The sequence below is a fragment of the Lissotriton vulgaris genome, chromosome 6 (assembly GCF_964263255.1).
Source record: "Lissotriton vulgaris chromosome 6, aLisVul1.2, whole genome shotgun sequence".
Lineage (NCBI taxonomy): Eukaryota > Metazoa > Chordata > Amphibia > Caudata > Salamandridae > Lissotriton > Lissotriton vulgaris.
The window spans coordinates 747052880-747073045 of NC_141694.1; positions in this window are offsets into that span (position 1 = coordinate 747052880).

Sequence of the window (20166 nt, forward strand, 5' to 3'; positions counted from 1 at the left end):
GAAACTTCCCCTTCGGGCACTGGCCCATCCCGGGCAGAGAAGGTGGGACACCTCTGCCCAGGATGTGTATTGTTTCTGGTCACAGAGGGCAGAGGCTCTATGCCCAGGGTCCAGAAACATGTCTGTGTGTGGCAGGCTGCCTAAAGCCAGTCAATGCCCATACTATGGTCAGTAGGTTTTATGGGGACACCTCTGAGGTGCCCTCTGAGTACATGTTGTAATAATTCTCACACTGCCATTAGTGTGGATTTATTACAAGGATGTTGTTTGGAACTAAACATTCTTGGTTTCAGTGAACCCATCATGGTGCTGAGGAACTCGAGTCATTGACTTTCCAGCTAACCCCCCATGACTTCCTTGGCACTCACAATATTGGCTTACGTATTGTAGGGGCATATGTACACATGTAGATATGGCCTCACCTGTGGTATAGGCCTGGTAGAGGGGTGACTCACCTATGCCTTCAGGCAGTGCTGGTTGGCATGGCACCCAGGCAGGGTGTGGTGTCAACTTTGTTGTTTTACACCTTACAGGGCATGCAAGCTGTAAGGACAGTGGCATGATCCTAGTGAGGGGGGGTCCCAGGGGACCCTCTTCAGCTCCCAGGCCTTTGGTACTCAGGGTACCATTTACTAGGTACTTACAGGGGGCAGAAGTACAAATTGTTGGTAGGTTTTAGGGAAGAAGCACTTGAACAGGGGATGGTTGGCAGGTACCCTGTGCACTTCAATCGAAACTACATCAAAAAAAGGCAAACAGTGTGGGGGCTACCCACGTGAGGCACTTTCTTACATGAAGACACTGGATGTGTGATTATGATGTTGAGGTTGGAACTGGAAAACCAGGTTAGAGTCTACACGTCGGCTCAACAGCCTGTGATTCTGGGCACATTACTTAACCCCTTCCCTGTTGCCGTCGGCCTTTGGCCATCGCGAGCACTACCTCGCTGGTGCTTCGAACGTCCAACAGCCAACGCGGTCCTGCCCACTCCGCGGAACCGCTGCACTGCCGCAAAATAACGGCCGCGGGTAAGGTGTTAATCCCCCATGACTAAAAAGAGTGACTGTGCCCTTGTGTAACGTAACTTGTGCTCTTGTAAAGCGCTCCAATACCTTCATGTTGAGTTTGTGCTATATAAAACTGCTAAAAATGTAAACGATATTATAGGAAATGAAGCCACAAAGTGGAATTTGCTGAGGCCACTAGCTTGAGTGGAGTATACTCGCAATCCATGATAACTACTGACGTTATAGCTGTCTGGTAATACCATCGAGTATCAGTAAATTCCACCTGCAGTTTTACCAAGCGATTGTAAGTAAGCCCTCACAGATTCCATAGAATTGAGCGTCATATGCTGGAATTGGTATTATTACTGACATTGATTCCTGCTCATTTTGCGTAAAGCCACGAAATGCTTTCCAAACTGACAACTATTGAAACACTTTTCGTTTCTCTCAGCATGGCCCATGACTCGAATCCATTAAGTATAACCTTTTAAAAGCTTAAATTGCTACAGACTGGGATGGCAGACGTTTCGAATTTTTTTTTTCAATATATGCAACATATTGCAATATACAATTTAATTTAATTCAGGGAATCAAAAGCATTCAGCGAAAACCAATTCTGGAGAAAAAAAAACGGTATTGTCATGTTCATTCCCTTAAAATGCTATTCTCACACTTGAATGGAGATTTTGACAGAAAATATACATTTTTTAATTTCCATGTGCTGTACTTTGCATCACTGAACCATCGCTGGAGATGATTGCATTCAAGTAATTCTGGAATGTGGTGTTGCAGACTATTGTATATGAGAGTGATACATTGAAACGAATTACTTCGAAATGGACTCAATAGTCTGTCACCGCTTGGTAGGCATTTGGAAATGTGCATTGACATTACTCGTACAACCGTGAGGTCATAAGAGGCCAAGATGCCTAATTCTTCATATTGATTCTCGGGGGGCCTTTGTCTCTCTAATTTCAGTGAAGATTTATTTTAAACAGGTTCAATTTTAACGTAACACACATCACAATATCAAACATCAAAAAAACCACCAAGCAGTACCCCCAAAATAAAGCTGAAAATATGTTCTAATTACAAACTTCATATGATCGGGATTTGGGAAACTGCATCTTGTGTTATATGGTGTATACAAGACTGACTCTTCACTGCACCATTCGACTTGGAGCATAGTGTTAAGGTAGGGCCTCATTCACAAAGGGGTGTGTTATCAAGAAGGGTGTTAAATATTATCGTCATTTTAGCGGCATAATACTGCCGGTAAAGCGGCGATAATGGGCTTGATAATATGGCCTTGTGAATTCCAATAGAAGCCCATGTTCAGGTGTGAACATGGGCTTCTATTGGAATTCTCCAGGGATATACTATCATGCACATTATCGCTGTTTTAGCGGCAGTTTTCTGCCACTAAAACAGCGATAATTTCAACGCCCTGCTTGATAATATGGTACAAAAGGGGGTGGTGATGGACGGAGCATCTGAACCAATCAAACACTCACACCCAGTCAACAGATCTGGGTTTAATCCATCACCGTTCTTTAGCCCACTCTGCCACCCCAGTTCAGACATGGCCATATGCAAATCAGTCTGACCCTGTGCCTCATGGGAACAGTCCAGCCCGAACTGCCAAGCCATGCTTTCCCTGGACCGGAAACAAGCTTCCGAGGACTGGTTTCTGGCATTACAGCCGTCTTCAGCCCGGCTTGGTTGAATCCAGTGACAAGGAATTCCACCAGACATCAAAATAAGCCCCTTAGTTCTGCATTATAAGTATCTCAGAAAAAGGCTTTCATTCTTCTGCCTTCAGAGTTGACGAAACAGGGGCTATCGGTAAATCCGCAGGTGTGGAAAATATAGGCCATTACAAGTGGAGCCTGAGAGACTCCTTTGAAATGAAGAACTACCATTGCAATGAATGAGATAAATTCTAATTCCCAAGTAATTTGTTGTTTTGCCCCATATTTTCAGCTGAAACACCGAGATCTCATTATTCCTATGGAGCTGGTAACTGCTGTCATCATGTCCTTAGAATTAACAGGACACTCCTAATGAGGGCCATAGCGTCCAGTACAAAAACCAGTCTTCTGCATCAATCTGTCACTTTCTGCATATGTTGTTTTTGCCATTATTCTGTGCCAACGTTAGTGCAAATTTGGATTAGCACTAGTGCAAAGTTAACAAAGTCTGTTGCGCTCTACATAATTCGGGCAGCAAAATTTAGTGTGTGACTTTCACAAGTCTCAAAGGGGTCAGTATCGCCTCACTTTACAAGAAGTCTATGAAACCCTTAGTTTGTATTTTACCGTTATAAAGAGATAACTAAGATTTTGGTAGCCAAACACACAGTTTTTGACTTGCAATTAATGCTTAATTATTTGATATTGAATTTGAATGTCTGCAATTTTACTTCCAAATTAACTCATGAAATTTGCAACTCAAATTCCTTTGACCCCTAGAAAGATGATTCTCCTATTGCCTAAATGATACTTAGCATTTACGCCTGTAATTTCAGTATTGTTTTACCATTAGTGGATTTGAAAAAATCCCAAGGTGGAGTTATTGAAATGTATGCTAGTCATTCAGACCCCCGTTATTACTATTTTACATTCATTCTTGTCAAATGTCTCCACAGAAGTAAAGATAGTGGATATCAACAATTGTCCATGAAACATTTTTTCTTCTACTGGAAAGTTGCATTTCCTGTTGGAGGAACCTTTGGTCTACTCATGCATTTTGGGTTTATTGTCACCAGTCTCCCATACTAGAGCCCACTCTTAGTTCAAGATTTTGGTTAGCAGATTTATGTCTCCAGGGTGTACATGTCTATGCGAAATGTGTGTGGATAGGCATGGAATTCTGCCTGTCCTATGCTCAATATTTGTGTCTGCGACTACTATGATGTGCCCTTTTCCTGTCCTTAACAATGAACCTCCAACTGCAGAAATATCTGTATAGCAAAGGATTTTTACCACTTGAAGGTTTAGTTTGCAGGTGTAAATGTTTGCATACCCAGACTCTGTAAACTAAGATCTGTTAAATTACTACAGCAGACATTTCTTTGCCCACCTTTGATGGACTTATGTGCACAAACATTGTGAATTCAGCAGTTAGATCAAATAGTTTCTGGTCTTATATATTGTGCCAGCCATTTATGACATTATTTTGATCTTTTTTAATACCTTTTATTTCATCACTGAGAACTCATCTAAGGGCAGTGGCAGCTCACCCATGCCATTGTGGCGGACCACCACCAGAAATATTAGCTTCTACTCTGAGCATTGAGCCCTGGTGCGCCCTCTGGGACTATGCAAGTAAGCTGAGCTGATACCATGGCCCTTAGTGCTCTACCAGAGGGTTCAGCACCCATGTCCCAAAAAGATAGACAGCCAATTGCAGGGTTCTTTTACTACACCTGATGTTTGTGTGCGTGCAGGCAGGGGTCCCCAATCGGGAACCTGAGCAGAAGTGTATCAATCAGGCTCTGTAGAAGCTAAGTCAAGGACATAGGTATGTAAATAAATTCATGACTTGTGGAAATCTGGCAGGCTCTTTATGCGTGTGTGTGTGTGTGTGTGTGTGTGTGTGTGTGTGTGTGTGTGTATGTGTGTGTAAGTAATGGTGTGGATGTCAAATAGAATGGTGTCTGTAGTGCCCATTTTGCTGCAAGAGTCCCGTTTAAGGAGTCACCTTACAACAATCAGCTTGGGTTAGCATGATATCTGGCTCTCTGAACCTTGCAGGGGTCAACTCTCGTATGATAAGGACAAGCCTTTAAATAATAATTACCTTTAAGGACAATCAGTGGGACTCTTTGGGGTAATGGTGCCCACCTAGAGATAATGACATCCCTCCCATAATTGTGGCACTAATTAGTATAATGTAGGCATTCTCGGCATGGTACAACTGATGGAGCAAGGATTCGCACGTAAAGCGACTTGCTCACATTCAAGAACCTCGTTTAATCTATAATGTCATTAATCAACCTGTTTGTCATTAATAATGCACTTTCACACAACACGCGGGTGTCCCAGAGATGCTTGCCCATGTGTCTATTAATCGTAACGAAGCTTGCATACTACAGAATCGCTGCTTTGCAGAAATCCAGTCTGCGCATGCGTCGGTCATACCCATGTGATGTGACGCACTCGTAGTTCTGGAGGGATTTTTTCGCTCATGCGCATTACTGCTAATATGGCCGCTTTGTCTTTAACATGCTCTCCGCTTGCTACTGCCGCTTTTGCCCAGCTGTCTATTTCTGCGTAACCTCTAATGCTATAGATATTATAAAGTAAGGGGTGCAGTGTAGCTAATCATGGTGTACAGTGTAGTCATTTTTTCTGTGTTTCGAATTTGTTTTCGCTTACTTTTCATGTACCGCGTATCTGTGGGCCTGGGAGTGGGGAGCCGCTCCATCTTTGAAACCCATGTCACCCTAATCACGTGATGAGGGAAAACCCGAACTGGGCAGAAGTAAAACCAAGCCAGCTGGCTTTTGAAGCTGAGATGCGCCTGGGAAAGTCACCCTTGCACCAGGAGAAGATTTCGGCTGTACCTAAAAATGATACAAATGTATATATTTTATGTGTGTCCTATTGTTTTACACCTTCCACATGCCATGGGAACTGGAACATAAGGGGTGGGTACGAAAATTAAATATTCATTGTGGGAACGCAGAATTTTAGGTGGTGACAATGACCTAACCACCTCTCTTGACCAATCCAAAGTTGGGGATCCTGTCACTTGCAACATTTGTGGGTGGTCTAGGGACCCGAAAACAGTATAACTAGCCTAGTTTTAGCTAGAGAAATTGTCCGACTTGTCCGAGTAGCTGACCTGTCACCTACCCTACGAACTCTATAGGTGATTGATACAGAGAGCTGCGGAGCACTCTGTCCGTAATTTCCACAAACTCCAAGGGGTGGAATAGTCTTAAGTGCTGGCGAAGCACTTTGCTGTGAGATTCGAGAACCCAATCGGGGTTACTGGTGGATTCCGTGCAGAGAGGGAGTAGCGCAGGCGTTGCATCCGAAGCTGCAGGTGTTGGTCGTACCTTTGGTGAGCCCAGTCCTGATCCAAATCCTGAGGGGTATCCTGTCCTGACTGTCCATGAGCTGTACCTGCTCGCCTACTGGCATCCTAAGTCCTTGAGGGTCCTTGTCCTCGCCTTTTCCCAAACTAACCCGTGGCCAGGGTTAGTCCTCATTCCTGTCCTAGGTAAATATATAATTGTGGGTGTCCGTCTATCTATCCTGTTTTCTTTCCTCCTTTAATAAAGCATTCTTGCCCGTATTATTTCCTCTGCCTTTTCCAAAATTTACATGCTACTGTTTTATTAGCCATGTTCCAATTTTCCCTTACCTGTAGGACATTATTGAAACGGTTTACATAATTAGTGTGATCTAATGTTACTTGTGTTTAGCATCTATGCTTAAATTAGCAGTTAGACTAAGATCAGTTTGAATCACTTGTAGAAATTTAGCAATCCACTGACTAATATGTTTTAACTCACCTGCCTTAGTATAAGCCTGAAACTGAATAGCATGTTCCCTGTTACCCTTACCCTGTAGTTTTCTCTCACACTCAATGGTACTTGCTCTTATTCATAGTTACATTATAGTTTTAATCCTGATTATTGATATTCTAATCTGTATCAATTTTATTCTCATGGCATTTGGAATTTAAACTTACTATATAAAGTCTTTAAACCCCTTCAGGTGTCTGTGGTCATTACCAGAAGTATAAAGTGTTTTTAAATGTATAAGATATATTTGTTAGGCTTATCTCCTATCCACTGATAGCTCCTGATCTATCGGAAACATAGGTACCTGTGACAAGGTGGTAAGACAGGTACTCTGGTAATAGTGGTAAGAAAAACACATAGAATTACTGATGGTGTCGTGTAAACTCGCCCGATTCACAAAAATACTGTCATAAACACGTCATGGGCCCAAGTGCGTGAAATCTGGTGAAATAAAGAGTCGGGCGACCTGCGCGCTCTATCAGTAATTTTCTGGTAGCAAGATGATGATTAGGACTAGTTAAGATAGGTAGATAAGATAGTTTTGATGAACTGTGAAAAATAAAATGTGCTGCTAAAATGTATTGCTGCTAAAATAAGTTTTTTATTGCATTTAAATGTTATAAAGGGTTTGAAATAAGATTTATGAATTGCTGCTATATTATTGCATAATTGTCCGTGATTGTTTTATGTTGTTGGAATCCCCGGGGAAATAGAATAGCAAGTGGTGAGTAGAATCCACTTGGCTGTGAGGTCACTGGCTGGGAGGGAGATTAGTGCATGGTTAGGCAGAACTGGAAGCACTAATTAGGATTTTCCTGAATGAATTATTGAATAAATGATAGCTACGAGTCCACTGTTGAAACTCCCGTTGTGATATCACCTAGTAAGTGTCACATGCGGAAGGAGTAGTAGGTTTCTCGGAGTTTGAGTGATACGCAAAGGTGTCCACTGGTGAAAGTTTGACTTAGTATATCCCGGAAAGAAGTGGATGAGTTAAAAAAGTAGCAGGTTCTCTAATGCTCGTGTGAGGGGATAGGCAGAAGGTTCTATCCGTAGTGAATGAAAAGTAGACAGAAGTGGTTTACTTGCAGTGAGAGAAAAACTTTCTTTCTTTTTAAAACCCTCGAGCACAGTGGCGAATGTTATACGTTGTTAACTAAACTGAGCACTTGCACTTTAAGAAAAATTCAAAGGGCCCGATTCACAGAATGAACTTAAGACTAAATCCTAAACTTACTACTATTTGGTATTCACAGAATGCACTTACTACTTTCGGGATTCACAGAGTGAACTTACTACTTTCGGGATTCACAGAATGAACTTACTACTTTCGGTATTCACAGAATAGACTTAAGACTACTAACTTTACGTCCGAACTCGGGCCGTAAATTACGGCCCGGGGGCGGAATTTCCGGCTTGGGGGCGGAGCTTGCGGCCCGGAGGCGGAGCTTCCGGGCTGGAGGCGGAGCTTCCGGGCCGGAGGCGGAGCTTGCGGCCCAGAGGTGGGCATTTCAGCCATGCCTAAATCCCCACTTCTGGGCCGCAAGCTCCGCCTCCGGCCCGGAAGCTCCGCCTCCAGCCCGGAAGCTCCGCCTCCGGCCCGCAAGCTCCGCCCCCAAGCCGGAAATTCCGCCCCCGGGCCGTAATTTACGGCCCGAGTTCGGACGTAAAGTTAGTAGTCTTAAGTCTATTCTGTGAATACCGAAAGTAGTAAGTTCATTCTGTGAATTCCGAAAGTAGTAAGTTCACTCTGTGAATCCCGAAAGTAGTAAGTGCATTCTGTGAATACCAAATAGTAGTAAGTTTAGGATTTAGTCTTAAGTTCATTCTGTGAATCGGGCCCAAAGTTTCTGTTACCTTGTGAAGGAGGGAGTCGGTCGCAAGGCTGCACTGACGTCACTCCGTGCCGCGCTGGTATTGGTTGAGACAGCGGGCGCGTAGCGAAGCTAGAATTGTAAGGGAGGGGTGAGTGCCGAAGCGTGAGACCGTGTCTCGCGAAGGGGCCGCGCACCCATTGGTCAAGAGTATTTGCAACCCCTGTGCTGATTGGTTGCTGTGAACTGAAAGACGCGCTAGCATTGGAAGCATCTTAGTAAACAAAATTAATCAATCCGAGCTTGAAGACAGTTTGGAGAGGTGTATGTGGTATCCGGAATTTTTACGTGATCCAAAAAATCTAGGTTTTCATAAGGAGCAGATGCTAAGAGGTAGACCTTACAATATGTACGGAAGCAAGAGAAAATTGTCATTTGCCGAAAAGATTAAGAACTATTTCAAGAAAGACAAACCCATTAGAACTAGAGAAGGTGTAATCATTCCACCACCTAATATTCCCGCATCATTTATGATGTTTGACAAAGGGTATCATACCTGTGTATGGTTGGAGAATTAGGTAAAGTATACTGAAGATGACGGAGTCTTAGCATTTCCCCTTGATGGTATCTTTAATGGTAGAATACTGTTTAACTTGAGGACCCGAATGAATGAACTACACCCCAGACCCAGATTAACGCAATATGAAGCTTTTGAGGAATGGGAGATTGAGGCTCTAGAGTGAGACAGACCCCGGATGGATAAGGGAGTGAGCAAATGGTACCCAAAATTGCAGCGGGAAACAAAGGAGAAAAAGATGAAGCAGTGGAGACAGAATATGATGGTTGAGGGACTATTTCCGATGTTTGGGGTAACTGAACAAGGGGGAGGAAAAAGGGCAGAGAAAACCCGACATTTAATGGCTATGGGGGATTCAGAGGATGAATACCTGGAAGATTTACTAATGAAAAATCCACCTCCTTATGCTGAAGAGTCTGGGCCCCTAAGCTCGAAAAATCCATTTTTCCGACATCCTAGAAGTAGAAGGGCCAGTGAGACAGATGTAGCTGGTACTGGTAGCAAACCCAGTGATAGTGATGGATTTTGTAGGCCTGGCACAGCAGTTCCAAATTACCGACCCTTTGGTGATGACAGACCAAGTTTGGCAATCCCCACTGCCCCGAGTATATACCCTCCATTAGTACCCCAAGTAATGCATGACAACTCTATGGAGAGGGTTTTACATGAACGAGAAAAGGAAGCATTGATAAAACAGCGAAATGAAATTATTCAGACTATAGCGCAGATAAATCCCAGTCCTGAAGCTTTGACAATTCCAGTTACTATTGGTCCAGTTGTTCCCCTTTATGGGGATAGACAGGCTAGTCCAAGAACTCCAGTTATTACGCCAATCGTAGTACCGCCTAGAAAAGAGCCGCTCATAGTTGATGATCAGGCAAGCGAATGTGAGTCAGTGATCTCTCTGATAGATCTGCCCATTAGAGAACCTGGAACCAGTGAACCACAGTCGGGAAACCAGACTAAGGCAAAGGAAGTCCTGATAGAAACAGCTTCAGGTACCAGGAGCGCCACAGTAGTGACTCCGGAAGAAATAGAACGATGGTTCCGAGAGATGGAAAAAGGAAACCCCTCAGCCGAAACCATTAGATATATACAAGCTAAGAGTAGAGCTAGAGGAACTAATGGCTGGGAATGTGGGATTAGACAGGTTAAATACCTTCGACGAGGAAGAATTGCTGTTCCTATGCAAAAGCCTTACCCGGAACACTAGAGTGTTCCATGAAAAATTAATGGACACAGCCACGAATATGGGAATAGATGTTAGGCGATCCAAGGTACTACAGACACCCTACAGAGCAGAATTTTCCGACAAGGATTTATAAAATATGAATGTGTTAGGGAAGAAGATACAGATAAAGGAATTGCTGAACATAATGCTGAAATGGGGAGATCTAGACAAATGGAAAGCCAGGTGGGCAAAGAAAAAGGAAGACAGTAAGGCCAAACCAAAGACTTCTGAATATGTTCTAAAAGAAGTGGGCAAGGCAGAAAATCTGTATCCCGTGAGAGAAGTACCGGGTGGGAAATATGTACATGTCCCATGGTCCCGACAGGATATTGTGTCTTTTACCAATGACTTCCCAAAATTAAGAGAGAAACCAGTAGAGTGGTATAGGCAGGTTGAGCGATTCGTGAAGGTTCAAAAATGTCTCCTGAAGGACCTAGATGGGTTCTTTGACATTGTAGTTCCTGTAGATTTGTATACAGAATGCAAAATTGCAGTTGATTGGCCCAGTGAAGAGTATGAGAGAGACTCCAGAACCGGAGCTCCCTCGCCAGATGTAATGAGGAAGTATGATAAAGTCATACATAACCTAAAAGAGAAAGTGCCAGCAAAGGAAACTGATTGGACCCGAATAGATAGAACTACCCAAAACCGTGATGAAACAGTGCACTCCTATTATGAACGATTACTACAGGTATTCAAAACCTACAGTGGAATCGATAATATTGAAATTAAGGATATGACCCATTTCATTTATCGATTCGTGTTGGGTTTGAGGCCTGAATATCCCAGTGGATCAGAGATAATAAAATCTGTTGGCAGGGCAAACCTATAGATGAGGTCCTTAAGTACGCTAAGTACTGTGAGGATGAGTTGGAGAACAAAAGAAAAGCCCTGAAGGAAAAAGTGATGTGGGCACAAGTAAAATTGGCTGAACAACAAGAAAAACAGTTAAGTAAAATGAATAATAATACTCAAAACACTACCTCTGGGGGAGGGGGGAAGCCTCGGGTAAAGATGAGTAAAGAAGAGGCCAAAAAGAAATTTCTCTGCCACAGGTGCGGTCAGATAGGGCACTGGAGAGACGAGTGTCCACATTTGCAGGCTGGTAATGCCCCCATAAATGGTTTAAATCCACAGGTGCAGAAAGAGGGGCCACGAAAGAACCAGCAACAGGTAAAACAACATCCATTGCCTCGAGCTCCTAGACGTAGCTATAAGAATCAGGCTCTGCAAAATGAGGGGGTCGAGGTATGGGAAGGAGGGGATGAGAGAAACGCAGCAACTTCACAATTCCTGTTAAATGATACATTCCTCTGTGATGAACCATACTGACGGGGCCTGAGGGGGGAGGACGAGGAGTGCGTACTTGGTGCCTCCTTACCGGTAGACCAGACAGGGCCACGCATTGAAGGGAAGGTTAAAGGAAATGATGTCACCTTTCTGTTGGACACTGGTGCTACCCGTTCTACTGTGAGAACAGTAGACGTTCCAAACCTACCCCTCTCGGGAGAAGCCATCCAAGTAGTGGGTGTGTCAAATCAAATAATAAGTACTCCAGTCACTGAACCAATGGAGATTTTTATAGGGAACTTTAAAGAAATGCACAGATTTGTTGTCTGTGACTCTAGTCCAATGAATTTCCTGGGACGTGATTTGTTGTGCAAAATGAACTGTACCATCTTTCGCACACCAAAGGGCATCGAAATTCAGACCCCAGATGAAGATGGACTGTACAAATTGATGTTACTAAGGCCTGACACAGAAATTAAGACGCTGACAATACAGGACTTACCGGAAGAGCTCCAACAAAAAGTGATACCAGATGTGTGGGATTTCACTGGGAAAGATGTGGGATTAATGGCAAATGTGGACCCAGTTAAAATAGCCATTAAAACAAATGCTGTTTACCCAAAAACCAGACAGTATAAAATGAGTGCAGAAGTGAAAGCCGGAGTTGCAATTGAAGTAAAAAGGTTGCTAGGAAAACATAATACAGGAAGTAATGAGCAGTCCTTGTAATTCACCCATAATTGGAATTAAAAAGCCTAGTGGAAAGTACAGGGTAGTACAGGACCTGCGAAAGGTAAACCAGATTGTTATACCTTGCTATCCTATTGTGCCGAACCCTGCAGTGATCTTGTACCAGATCCCTTGGAATGCGGAATGGTTTACCGTTATTGACTTATGTCACGCATTCTTTTCCATCCCATTGCTTCCAGACAGCAAATTTATTTTCTCATTTGAATTTGACAGTCATGTCTACGTATGGAATCGTGTCCCTCAAGGGTACACAGAAAGCCCTTCGATTTTCAATCAAATTTTAAAAAGATGTCTGGAATCACTAATTCTGCCTAAAGAATCAGTTTTGGTCCAGTATATAGACGACCTTTTGGTGGCGTCTAAAAGTCGGAATGACTGTGTTACTGATACCATTGCCTTATTGAATCATCTAGACAAGGGAGGACATAAAGTATCACCTGACAAATTGCAGTTCTGTAAGAACTCAATGAAATATCTGGGGCACCAGATAGAAAAAGGTATCCGAAAGGTCACTTCAGAAAGAATTAGAATAATTCGCAATATGGAGTTACCTAGAACCCAGAAAGAAGTCCGAATGTTCCTATGAGTGGTAGGGTACTGCAGACAGTGGATTGTGGGATTTGCTGTTTTAGCAAAACCATTGATAAAAATGACCAAGAAAGGAGTACAAGATCCAGTTACATGGGATGACGAAAGCATGACAGCCTGGATAAAATTACGAAATTGTCTGTGTTCAGCTCCTGCATTAGGAATGCCTGATTATTCCAAGAACTTTGAATTGTTTTGTGATACACGAGACAATTGTGCACTCTCAGTCCTAACACAAGAACATGGTCTGACCAGACGTCCAGTGGCCTATTTTTCGGCGACTTTAGATCCGGTGGCTGCCAGATTGCCTGGATGCCTGAAAGCAGTAGCTGCAACTTGCACTAGTCTAGAACAAAGTGAAAACATTGTTATGGGACATCCGGTAACAGTATATGTTCCACATTCAGTTGTGATTCTGCTGACCCGAACTAAGACTCAGTATCTCACACCCAGTCGGCTGACTAAGTATGAGAGAATTCTTATAGGTGCAGAAAATGTGATAATTTCCCGATGTAATATTCTGAACCCAGCAACCTTGTTACAAAACACCCAAAGTGCAGAAATTGGAGGTGATATGGAGCATAACTGCATTGACTTAACTGAATTTAGCACTAAACCACGTCCTGATATAAAAGAAGCAGCCTTACCTGTAGAAGACCTTCTGATGTTTGTGGATGGCTCCTGTTTAAGACATGAGGATGGAGGTCTGAGTGCTGCCTATGCAGTAGTCACTCTAGAAACGACCCTAGAAGCATCTTACTTAAGTGAAATAAAATCTGCCCGAGTAGCTGAATAAATTGCATTGGCAAGAGCTTGTAAACAAGGGAAAAACAAAAGGGTAACCATATACACTGACAGTCAATATGGTTACGGGGTTGTGCATGACTTCGGCCAGTTATGGTTGCAAAGAGAATTCATGACTTCCTCAGGTACCCCTATCAGAAATGGAAAAGTGGTACAGAACCTACTGGAAGCAATCCAGTTGCCCAAAGAATTGGCGGTGGTCAAGTGTGCTGCTCACAAATCTGGCAACGACGATGTGACAGCCGGAAATCAATATGCTGACCAAATTGCCCAATATTGTGCCCGATACAAAATGTCCCTAAAAGTCAAATTATGGGGAGGCGGAAACAGCTGCCAACTTATGATGTTTGAGAATTTATCTACTTGGAGGGAACTGAAAGAGTTGCAGCAAGCAGCAGAAGAAGAGGAAAAGGAGAGATGGGAGACAGATGGATGTCAACCTAGGGATAGGGATGGTGTTATTGTTTGTGGGAAGGGTATGCCTGTATTGCCAGACAGTATGGTTGCTCCAATGGCCTGATTAATACACGGAGACACACACATAGGAAGGGATGCAATGTGCCGTGTTTTCCAAGAAGTGTGGTACAATTCGAAGTTCAGAAACATTGCGGAGGCACTTTGCCAGAGGTGCTTGGTTTGTCAGCAATTTAACCCAGGAAAAAGAACAGTAGTGGACCAGAGTACGATTGGAAAGGCAGAAGGTCCCTTTGTCAGACTACAGGCGGATTTTATTCAATTGCCCATGGGCAAAGGATATAGGTATGTTCTGGTTATAGTCTGCCTGTTCTCAAGATGGGTGGAGGCCTACCCAGAAAAGAAAAATAATGCCATTACTTTAGCCAAATTGTTACTAAGGGAACTAATACCTAGGTACGGTTTTCCAGAAACAATTGAAACAGACAGAGGTGGGCATTTTGCCAACGAAATCTTAGAAGAACTCTATAAAGCATCAAGATTACCCCAAAACTGCACTGTGCATATCATCCAGAGGCTTCTGGACTAGTCGAACAGGTGAATGGCACTATAAAATCAAGATTGGCAAAAATGTGTAACTCTACAAGATTGAACTGGATAGAAGCTTTGCCACTTGTCCTGATGGGATTGAGAAGCATTCCAGACCGAAAGACAGGCCTAAGTCCCCATGAGATACTAATGGGAAGAGTGATGCAACAGGCATGGGTACCTGGACACAAACTGCTAAGTATTTCTGAAGATTTGGTACTAGAATACTGCAAGCAGCTGGGTGACCAAGTGCATTCTATCTCTCACCAGATTGGGGAGGACGCCGTCGCCTGGCCAACAACTCCAGCTCATAAACTGAAACCTGGTGATTGGGTTGTGTTGAAGAAACACACCCGGAAGAGTTGTCTTGGACCGAAGTGGGGAAAACAGAGACAGGTGATCCTTGTCACTACAACTGCAGTAAAGTGTGCAGGCGTGCCGAAGTGGATCCATGCCAGCCATACTAAGCGGTTAACCGGAGAAGAAGCGACTGAAGCTGAAGGTGGTGCAGCTGAGGAGTCTCCAGATGAGGGTCCGGATCTAGCTGACGTCATACTACCGAGCACCAGTCAAGACGAATGGTTCCCAGCAGATGATCTGATTCTTGATCCAATAAGAACCAGAAAGTATTCCTACCTAGATAGAGAGTGGGATAGTGAGGATGAGACAGGAATAGACGGAGAAAATCAGGTTATCGAGAATCACATCAGACCTGATCAGGAAATAGGTCAAGTAGGGACAGACCAAGTTATCGACACTCCTCCAAAGACTCCAGAAACTGAAAAGGGACAGATAGTAATTAGGGCTGAAGTTCATGCGGAAGAAAATCAAGGGTTCGAAGTGCATGAACAGGAACAGATAGAAATAGACGAACGTGTTCAGGAGACAGAGTCAAGTCAAAGTCAAATTCAAAATATACCTGAACAAGGCCAGCTTAGAAACCAGGCAGAAGAAATTGAAGAAAGACCTGGGACTAGTCAGACAGGAAGGAAAAAAGATACCGTCGAAGTAACAGTGCCAAAACTGAATGAAAATAAAAGGGCTCGTGAGGAGAGCCAAACTACAGTGACAGCTAAAAGGCTCAAGAAGGAAAGTGAACCCAGATACATAAAAAGACTGAAACTAAGATTAAAGGCAGTAGAAGAGAAATTAGAAGACCGAAAAAGGGCTGCCAGTGAAAGACAGAAAACAGGAACTCAGCCAAACAGATGAAGCACCAGAATAAAAAGACAAAACAAAAATTATCGGAGTCCTGAATGGACTTACTTGGTGTTGGAAGAAATTGATGATCCTGAAATAAGCGACAAAAGCGACCAAGAATCAATTGCTGATCAGAGTTCTGAAGAAGAAGACCCAACCTGAAAGTGAAAATACGTAAGCCTCTTGTGTAAAGAAACAAAGAGGGGTTGGAAAGTTTCTTTCGAGCCAAAATGTCTGATTCAAATGTGAATGGAAGACCTAGAGGAAACTGTTGTAAAACATGCTGTAAAATATGCTTATGTAGCGTAGCAATAGTACTGATAGTATGGATAGGACTAACAGTCTTTATACCTTTTATGATAAGTAAAGATACTAACCTGTACCCTACTAAACCAGTGACGCCAGACACAGAAGTTGTACAAACCGAAGAAACACCACGAAGTGTAGAAAGACGTGAGAATGCAGTTAGCCTGAAACAAACTAGACCTGACTTAGATGCATCAGATGAGGGAGGACTACATTATCACAGAATCAAAAACAGAACACATTTAAATGTCTCTGCAAATCTTTTAGGGCACTATGTAGAAGCCATGGAAATAGAAGATTGCTATGTCTGCATGAAGCTACCTACTTCTGTAGCTGAAGGTGTGACCTATCACCATCTACCCCTGACCAATGGAATTTCCTGTAGTATATTAGCAAGCTTATTTTATAGAAGCACCTTACAGTACTACTATTCAAACTCTGACGTGATTTTTTCTGAACTTCCTATTCGGGGAAACCTGAACATTTTACATATTAGAAGTGACGTGACTCGTTATATGGGAGAATATTTTCTGATTATAGGTGACATAGATTTAAATGAAGCACGCAGAAGTAATTTAACTTGTTCATTACATGAACAAGAGAAAATGTTCTTGAAAATGGCAGAAAAGAGAAGGGAGAGTTTCCAGAAAAAGGCAGATGATAAGAGACAGAAAACCCCTAAATGGGCTGAAAACATGGAAAGCACCTCAAATGGTGAAGCTAATCCTGCACTGTTGCTGGACTTTGAACGAAAAGGGAAACTCTGTCTTCATAGAGAAAAGACTAGTTATTATAACAATGTATTCATCGGTTCCAGTGAATGCGAACATAATTACAAGGTAATTGGAGGTTGGGGTTTCAAAAATGGGTCAGAACCTGTGTTTCCCGGAATTTATTATGTATGTGGAAACAAGGCTTATTTCAAATTGCCGGATCACTGGTATGGAAGCTGCTATTTTGGCATTGTCTTCCCGAAAATATGCCATGTGAACAACGCCGCTGGAAGCAATGAAAATACTAATGGTTTAGTACGTAGTAGACGAGAAAGAGAAATTATAGGTGATATATTTAGTGCACTGATACCTGGAGTGGGAGTGGTTCTGAATACTCACCAAATTTGCAAATTGTCTACAGTAGTGGATCGGTTATCAACTGACACTGCTGCTGGATTCCTGCTGGTCAATACTGAAATGGTTGCGATCAGATCAATGGTTTTACAGAATCGACTTGCTCTTGATACCTTATTGGCAAAAGAGGGCGGAGTCTGCAGGATGTTGAAAGCGCAACATTGTTGCACTTACATTCCTGATAAGAGCGTAGAAATTTAGAAATATGTGAGAAACATAACTAATTTGGAAAAAGAACTCAAACCACTGGAGGTTGATAGTGCCTGGAAGAGACTAACTGATGGTCTCACTTCTGTAGGTAGTTGGTTTTCTAACATAGGTAGGAGTCTCGTGGGAAAAATACTGATGCCAATAGCTGGAATAAGTTTGGTTGTGCTGATCATTATAATTTGCTGCAAATGTCAAAATTGCAGAAAGAAATATACCGTGAATAAGAGAGGAGTGAAACGTAATATAGATGAACTGGATTTAGAAGAGCTGAGAACTCGAATCTATAAAAAGGCCAAAAGTTTCCATCCCAATAAGGATGCTGAGAAGAGGCTCAACAACAAATTTGTAGAGATTGAGATGAATGAGATTTGAAAGAAGTTGGCATCTGTTTCCATTAATAGTGATGATAGTAAATATCATCAAAGAGGGGATTGATGGAGCAAGGATTCGCACGTAAAGCAACTTGCTCACATTCAAGAACCTCATTTAATCTATAATGTCATTAATCAACCTGTTTGTCATTAATAATGCACTTTCACACAACACGCGGGTATCCCAGAGATGCTTGCCCATGTGTCTATTAATCGTAACGAAGCTTGCATACTACAGAATCGCTGCTTTGCAGAAATCCAGTCTGCGCATGCGTCGGTCATACCCATGTGATGTGACACACTCATAGTTCTGGAGGGATTTTTTCGCTCAAGCACATTACTGCTAATATGGCCTCTTTGTCTTTAACATGCTCTCCGCTTGCTACTGCCGCTTTTGCCCAGCTGTCTATTTCTGCGTAACCTCTAATGCTATAGCTATTATAAATTAAGGGGTGCAGTGTAGCTAATCATGGTGTACAGTGTATTCATTTTTTCTGTGTTTCTAATTTGTTTTCGCTTACTTTTCATGTACCGTGTATCTGTGGGCCTGGGAGTGGGGAGGCGCTCCTTCTTTGAAACCCATGTCACCCTAATCACGTGATGAGGGAAAACTCGAACTGTGCAGAAGTAAAACCAAGCCAGCTGGCTTTTGAAGCTGAGATGCGCCTGGGAAAGTCACCCTTGCACCAGGAGAAGATTTCGGCTGTACCTAAAAATGATACAAATGTATATATTTTATGTGTGTCCTATTGTTTTGCACCTTCCACATGCCATGGGAACTGGAATGTAAGGGGTGGGTACGAAAATTAAATATTCATTGTGGGAACGCAGAATTTTAGGTGGTGACAATGATCTAACCACCTCTCTTGACCAATCCAAAGTTGGGGATCCTGTCACTTGCAACATTTGTGGGTGGTCTAGGGACCCGAAAACAGTATAACTAGCCTAGTTTTAGCTAGAGAAATTGTGCGACTTGTCCGAGTAGCTGACCTGTCACCGACCCTACAAACTCTATAGGTGATTGATACAGAGAGCTGCGGAGCACTCTGTCTGTAATTTCCACAAACTCCAAGGGGTGGAATAGTCTTAAGTGCTGGCGAAGCACTTTGCTGGAAGATTCGAGAACCCAATCGGGGTTTCTGGCGGATTCCGTGCAGAGAGGGAGTAGCGCAGGCGTTGCATCCGAAGCTGCAGGTGTTGGTCGTACCTTTGGTGAGCCCAGTCCTGATCCAAATCCTGAGGGGTATCCTGTCCTGACTGTCCATGAGCTGTACCTGCTCGCCTACTGGCATCCTAAGTCCTTGAGGGTCCTTGTCCTCGCCTTTTCCCAAACTGACCCGTGGCCAGGGTTAGTCCTCATTCCTGTCCTAGGTAAATATATAATTGTGGGTGTCCGTCTATCTATCCTCTTTTCTTTCCTCCTTTAATAAAGCATTCTTGCCCGTATTATTTCCTCTGCCTTTTCCAAAATTTACATGCTACTGTTTTATTAGCCATGTTCCAATTTTCCCTTACCTGTAGGACATTATTGAAACGGTTTACATAATTAGTGTGATCTAATGTTACTTGTGTTTAGCATCTATGCTTAAATTAGCAGTTAGACTAAGATCAGTTTGAATCACTTGTAGAAATTTAGCAATCCACTGACTAATATGTTTTAACTCACCTGCCTTAGTATAAGCCTGAAACAATAGCATGTTCCCTGTTACCCTTACCCTGTGGTTTTCTCTCGCACTCAATGGTACTTGCTCTTATTCATAGTTACTTTATAGTTATAATCCTGATTATTGATATTCTAATCTGTATCAATTTTATTCTCATGGCATTTGGAATTTAAACTTACTATATAAAGTCTTTAAAACCCTTCAGGTGTCTGTGGTCATTCCCAGAAGTATAAAGTATTATTAAATGAATAAGATATATTTTTTAGGCTTATCTCCTCTCCACTGATAGCTCCTGATCTATCGGAAACATAGGTACCTGTGACAAGGTGGTAAGACAGGTACTCTGGTAATAGTGGTAAGAAAAATACATAGAATTACTCATGGTGTTGTGTAAACTCGCCCGATTCACAAAAATACTGTCATAAACACGTCATGGGCCCAAGTGCGTGAAATCCGGTGAAATAAAGAGTCGGGCGACCTGCGCGCTCTATCACAACTCCCTACTATGTTACTGTCTGTGTTGGGAGAAAATGTTGGGCCTCATTTACAATATTTTGAAGCATGGCAGCGCAGCAAGCTTTTCTGCTGCACCACTGTACGTCAACATAAAAGGGCCGGAATGCACCGTATGAACAAGATGCAGGGCATTCATGTCCACCCCAATGCCGGTGCACAAACAGTATCTGTGT